The sequence below is a fragment of the Petaurus breviceps genome, unplaced genomic scaffold (genome assembly GCF_028583685.1).
Source record: "Petaurus breviceps papuanus isolate PSGF00001 unplaced genomic scaffold, PetGlider_PUasm1.0 90825, whole genome shotgun sequence".
In the NCBI taxonomy this organism is placed as follows: Eukaryota; Metazoa; Chordata; class Mammalia; order Diprotodontia; family Petauridae; genus Petaurus; species Petaurus breviceps.
In genome coordinates this window covers 3,165,673-3,172,000 of record NW_027187353.1, presented here as the reverse complement: position 1 = coordinate 3,172,000, position 6,328 = coordinate 3,165,673, and the positions used below count along the sequence as shown (strand labels likewise).

The 6,328-nt window shown below is 56.7% G+C and overlaps 1 protein-coding gene across 1 annotated transcript in view; it reads right to left on the bottom strand.

Moving 5' to 3' along the window:
• The window catches only part of SIN3A (SIN3 transcription regulator family member A), a 77,354-nt gene extending 73,610 nt beyond the window's left edge, over positions 1-3,744 (bottom strand). Inside the window, exon 1 of the mRNA XM_069071121.1 lies at positions 3,654-3,744. The gene's annotated coding sequence lies outside the window, so the exon portion shown is untranslated. The remainder of the gene's footprint in view (positions 1-3,653) is intronic.
• Between the last annotated feature and the right edge of the window lie 2,584 nt (positions 3,745-6,328).

The window sequence follows — 6,328 nt, the reverse complement described above, 5'->3', positions numbered from 1 at the left end:
AAACCGTCTCCGCTGCCGCTACCGCCGCGGCCGCTTCTCTGTTACCCGGGAAATCCCGCCCACTCCCCTTGCCCGCCCCGCTGAGGGGAGACCCAGTCCTACCGCGCTACGGGCTCCGTGGACTGTTCATCAGGTTCTTCACCAATCACCACTCCTGTTCAGCCTAAGACCCGCCCCAAGGCCCCCCCACACACACCGCAGGGAGAGCCACTTACCTTCCCCACACCCCTATTGGCGGGGAGCTCCCTCAACTCAGACCCACCTATTGGAGGCAGCCGGTTGACTCCCGCCCACTCGCCGCAAGGTTATTGGAGAAAACTAGGAGATTCTTTGCAATTTATTGGAGGACGGCATGAAGCCCGCCCCATTCCTACTACCCCATTGGAAGACTCACTCAGCTCCCACCCCCCCCACCAACCTCATTGGCAGAACTCTTTGTTCCCTCCCCCCCTCAGGTCTTCTACCACCCTAGGAAGGTAACTGGTGCGGTGTAAAATGTCCGTAAATGAAACGGACCCCGCCCACCCCCACCGCCCCTAAGTCCCCGCCCACCTCCCTCGGGATTGGATGAATTGTCATAGGCCGGCATGTCTATTGGACTGATGACCTGTCCAGGAAGCGGCTGGCTCCGCCCTTGAACTAGGAGGCTGCGCCTCTTAAGACCTTTTGTGGAATGTTTACACTAGAGACTGAACCCTAGAGAATTCCGGGTCCCCGAGTTAAGGGGTGGCGCCAGCAATTGGGATCCCTGCTTAAAGAAGAGAGGCTGCAGCTTTCGGATGCCGTCCCCACACAGGGGAATAAAATAAAATTTGAAAATTAAGACGGCTCCTACTCTCTTAACCAGCACCCCACCCACCTCCTTTGCAAATGCTTGCTGCCCACAGCAGAGACCACAGGGTCAGAAATGCAACCATCCGGGAGGACTGTGTTCAACTAAATAGACGCAACCCGATCTCACAGAGTTGCATCTAAACCGAAGGCATGCATTACAGAAGATTTAGTCTCTCCCATGACTTCTGTCTCACCCACCAAACCCCCACATTCTGCTTTTCTGGGAAGGACACTAGTGATTAAAAAAAAGTGAAATATCCTGAACCCTAAACAGAACTGTTACAGACAGACCCCTGTAATCCTAACAACAGTGGGAAAAAACACTGATACTCAAAAGCTAAATAAACAACAAGGCCCTCGTGCCAAAAATAAAAAGTGGAGGAAGATCCATTGAAGCCGTTAGTTCAGGGCAGAGAGAGGAGAAAGGATCTGGGCACATCGAAAACAAATGAGAAAAACCACACATTTTGGAGCCTAATGCAGAAGATCGTTTATGGCTCCTACAATCTACTGCAAATAAATGAGTAAAATGAGAGCACAAAAATCTTTTCTCTTTGGAGAGGAGGCCACGGTCTTAAAAGATACACCACAGGACTCAGAGCTAACAACTACCGCTTTCTCCGAATACAAAAATCTTTTAGCAGCCCAAATTAGAAACCCATGAGAATTAGGTCAGTTTAGAGCACTACACAAAGGATATTTCTACTGGGGGTGGGAAGGAACGAAACACCCAGAATGGCCTCCTCGGCTATGGGCGTCTACGCCGGGCTCTGGGTGAACTCGGGCGGGACTAAGCATGCTCGCCCGAAAGCTTCCCCAGGTAAGCGGACCTGTGAATGGGAGTAAAGCCTGCAACAACCGATTCTCGGTACGAAGCTACAGTGCGCCTCTGTTTACACTATGTGGTTTTCCTTAGAGTGTAGCCTGACACCCAGCGTACAGGCCAACAGGGAAATCCAGAAGCCAGGCTCCCTTTCCGCGGTTTCTGCTTCTAGTGGCTCCCTCCCTCCCTCCTAAAGCCTGGATGTTCTGAAACGTGGGCTGACAACAGGTGTGCCCTGCCTCTCCGCCCTGCTCTCAACAGCTAAGGCACCGAGCGCATCGGTCAGAACGTAAACTCTCTCCGAGAGTTCCCAACAGGTGGCCAAGGAGGATCCGGGTCGCCGAAGAGGGAGCTGACCCACAGCGAAGGAGCCCGAAAAGCAGGATCAAGCCCAGAACCAGCGAGGGTTCCAAGCTTTCCTGCTGGTGCTCCGAGGCCGATGAGGCTCCCCCAGCTGGACCCGGCAGCTTTGGAGCGCCGGCCAGAGAAAACAGAGCCGGCAGTACTGCTGAGCTCCGGGCCAGGAGGGGGGCCCTCATCTCCCCGCACCCCAGAACCCACACCCACCGGGCCCTGCTCGGGTGCACGCCCCTCGCTTTGGCCCTGCCGGGAACAGCCAAAGCCAGGCACTGGGCTCCGCAGTGCAGAGCTTCGGCTGGCAAGCCCGGCCCAAGAAGGCCTAGCTCAGCTCCAACCCCGGAGGGCGCACAGCACTCCACTTCCGGGAGGGCAGCCTGGGGCGGGACTCCCACGTGTGGGGCGGGGGAGGGGGGGCACACCCTACACTTCCTCACGCCTCCTCCCCCCGCAGGTAGGCGGGCCACGCTATCAGCCAATCCACTTAGACAGTGAGGCCCTCTAGCCTTAACTCATCCAGCTTCCGGGGCTGGGGGAGGGGGGAAAACCTAGCAACTTGAACCAGAGCCAGGCTTTTCGATAGGCGGAGGGGAAGCGAGGACCAATAGGGAACCAGGAGGGGGGTGGGGAAATGGAGTCGCTCTCAGTCAATAGGAAACAAGAGAAGGCGGGTTTAGGCTTGCAGCCGGAATCGGGAGGGAAGGCGAGGGAGGAGAGAAGAAGCGGCCCCGCCCCCTGCGCGCCCCCGGTTGCCCAAGCCAACGCCAGAACAGGTTGTAAACAGGCCGGGCCCAGGAGTGGAGGAAGCGAAGCCTCCCTTCCCCCTCCGCACCCCCCATCCCCCCGCCCCGCCTGCCGGGCCGGCGGCCCCGCCCCCCGCGGGCCGGACGCGGCGGAGCACAGCTGACAGCGCCCCTCCCCCTCCCCCGCAGGCTCCTCCCCCCGCTCTCTGATGCATTTCCTCTTCCCGAGCCCGAGCGTGTGGAGTCGGTTCTGCCCGCTCGCTCGCTCCCGACCTTCACCGCCCCCTTTCTGCCTCCGCTGCCCCGCGCCCGCCCCCGCTGCTCCCGGCTCCCTGGGCCGTCCCCGCGGCACGCGCCCCGAGCTCGAGGGCCGAACGCGGGCCCGGCGGGTTCGGTCGTGGAGCGGGATACCCGCCCGCCTGCTCGCCGGGGCTGGCCCCGGGACTTGGGTCTTAGGTCGTCCGTCCGCGGAGGCTGAGGGGCCGGGGGTCCTCCCCGTAGGCTGTCGGACCCACGGACGTCCGCGGCCCGGAGCAGCCCCGGGGCCCTCCACGCGCCCCCCGCAGCCCCTTGCCCCCAGCCCGCGGTCAAGTTCACGGGCAGCCGGAGCGGCGGCGGTCCTCTAAGGAAACCACGCCCGGCCCGAGCCGGGTCCTTCCCGGCCAAGGAAGGCGTACGCCTTCAGCCCTCCGGGAGGCGGGCGGGACCCCCCCCAGGGGCCCGCGACCCCCCACCCCCCGCCCCGCCAGCCCGGGAGGGGAGGCCCGGCCCGCCCCGCGCCCCCAGCGCCGAGCCTCCTCCCGGCCCCGGCCCCCTCCCGCGCCCCGGTCACCACACCCCCGAAATGCCCGATATTGGGGTGGGGGGGACTGAATGGAAAGCAGCTGTTCACATACCCTCAAAGCCCAGGCGAGGAGTCCTGAATGGGTGGGAACGCCCCCCGCGCGCGATTGGCCGCGCGCGTAGCTGACGTCACCAGGACCCACCTTCCTCCTAGTTTGCCCCTCCCCTTCCCGCGCTGCACCACTCCCCCCCTTCCAAATTCAGGTTCGCTGCAGGGGGCAGCAGCCCACCCGCCCGCCTTCACGCTCTGGCGGGGCTTCACGGGAGCCCCGGGCGCTCCCTAAGGAGGGGGTGCGGGGGGCGCAGCTGTGGCCGAGCCGGCCTGCCCCGGCGGGATCTAGGCGGGGGACGGCCGAGCCCCACCGCCCAGTGGTCTAGGGGGTCCGGGAGCCAATCAGGACTTTGCCCATCCTCGTGCCAGGCCGTCCCGCGAGCTCAGACTGGTGGAACCCGCCTTGTGTACCCTAGTTCTGGTGAATGTGGGCCTCTCTTCGGCTGTAAACTGATGGGCCTGCACGAGACCACCTTCAGAGGCTCTTCCAGCGCTAAATCTGTGGTGCTCCTTTGACCCTTCCTCTTAGTGGGTTAACTTGAGGGCAGGGACTGTCTGCTTTCGTCTTTGCAGACCTAACCCGGCCCAGTGCACATAGTTGGCGCCTAATGTTTGCTGAGTCGCGCATTAAGTAGCATGCGTTGCTGGTACCGGAGACATACAAAGATGGACCCTTGATTCCTAATAATTCACAGACTACAATGAGCCATTTGTGAATGAATGTAGCAGAACCCCAGTTCCTTCATTTGTAAACTGATGGTCCTGGACTAGAGTCCCTTCCAACTCTGAATCTGCAGTCCTCTCTTTTATCCCTCCCATGAGATTGTGAGACACCTGACTTTAGGGCCCCACACACACACTTTTGTCCTCATGCCCATGCTGCCTAGTGCAGAACAGTGCACATGGTGCTTCATAAGTGCTGAGTTGAAGGAAAGACAGTGGCATAAGGTAGTGCATTTGAAGTGCCCATGGTATATAGATAGTAAATGCTGCGGAGCTTGAAAAAGAAGTCGTGGTGGGCTAGATTAGAAGAAGCTGAGACTGGAGCTTGGCATCAAAGTGGAGGGAGGGCACCAGAAGAGATGATGTACCCCATAACCCTTCATCTCAGCCACCAGTCCAAAAGCAAAGAAGACATACTCTTCTACCTCCTTTTCCACCCTTCTCCCAAGGCAAAGAAGGGTTCTGACCACTCTGTCACATAAAGGGCTCTGACTAACCTTTAAAGAATCAAGCCTGTCTCAAGATGGGCCCAGTCAATCAACGAACATTTATTAAGTGCCTTCTGTGTGCCAGGCACTGGACTAAACCCAGAGTCTCAGTAGCCAGATGGGCCAAAGATCTGCCTTTTCTGGTGCAGTTTCTAGTCCTATGGCAAGCTTCCTTTATCACTGATAGTTTTCCAGGACTCCTTGTGTTTACTAGCTACTTCAATACAGTAAGCTCTTATTAACCACCTATTTTGTCCGAAAATGTGAGGAGATGGTAGATAGAGAGCTGACCTTGAAGCCAGGAAGGCCTGGTTTCAGTCCCTCCCCTAACTGAGCAAATGACTTAACCTTTCAGTGTTCTAGGCAACTTTCTAAGTCGGGTCTCAACCTGGGGTCCACATGCCACTTGGAGATAGATTTCAGGAGAGAGAAGCCATGAACTTAAATGGGAAAAAAATTACAACTTTATTTTCACCAACCTTTAACTGAAATTTAGCATTTCCTTCAAGTACTAAGGACATGATTCTGAGAAGGGGTCAATAGGCCTCATCAGACTGAAGCTAAGAACCCCTGCTCTAAGACAGAAAACTGAAGCTACTGTGCCAGCCTGCCTTAGTAGAGGGACTTCCTCAGCCAGGATCCCCCATCCAAAAGAAATCTAAGACCACTCCCTCTTTCCATCCCTATTTGTCAGGCATTATGCTAGGTATGGAGAATGCAGACAAAGAGTTCCCATCCTCAGGAAGTTTACATCCTACTTAGAACCTAGGATAATACATAGATGAGTAAATGCAATGTATATACTGAGTAAATACAAAAGTTGGGGGGAGGCAACCCAGCTTGTTCCAGTTTGGGAATCATGAAAGGCTACCTACTGATGGTGATCCCTGAGCTAAACCTCAAAGGAAAGAGGCCAAAAGTGAAATCCCCAAACTCCTTAAATTTAGGCAAATTGGAGCAGGTAAATTCTAAAACAGGAATAGTAGCAGGTTCAGGTGAGAGGGTAAAAAGGTAGAGAGGACCGTTCAACTGCCTTTAGGTGGGGTGAGGTGAGACAGGGAGCAGCAAGGGCTTCAACCCTAGGAGTACTTTTAAGGTCACCCTGGCTGCTGGAGACCCTGGAGGAGCTATCTAGTCCTGCCTGTGGCCTGAAGAGAGTGTATACATGTTACTGCCAACAGGAAAAATTTCTTGGGATCCTGAGAAAAGAGCTAAATAACCTATCCAGAGCACTTCAGAATTCCAGTGGAGGATGCTTTTTGCCAAAAGAACAGTTTGAAAAGTGGAATGAAGAGGAAAGACTTCAGGCCTCACTCTCTTAAAAGCCAAGTTCTAGGAGACAACAGGACTTGTTGTCCCAGCCTGAATTCCTCTGGGCCTATATCACAGGAAAAAGGCCAATGTGGCCTAATCTTGTCCTCTGTCCTCCAGCTAAAAGTGTGTGTGTGGGGGGGGGGGGGGGGGG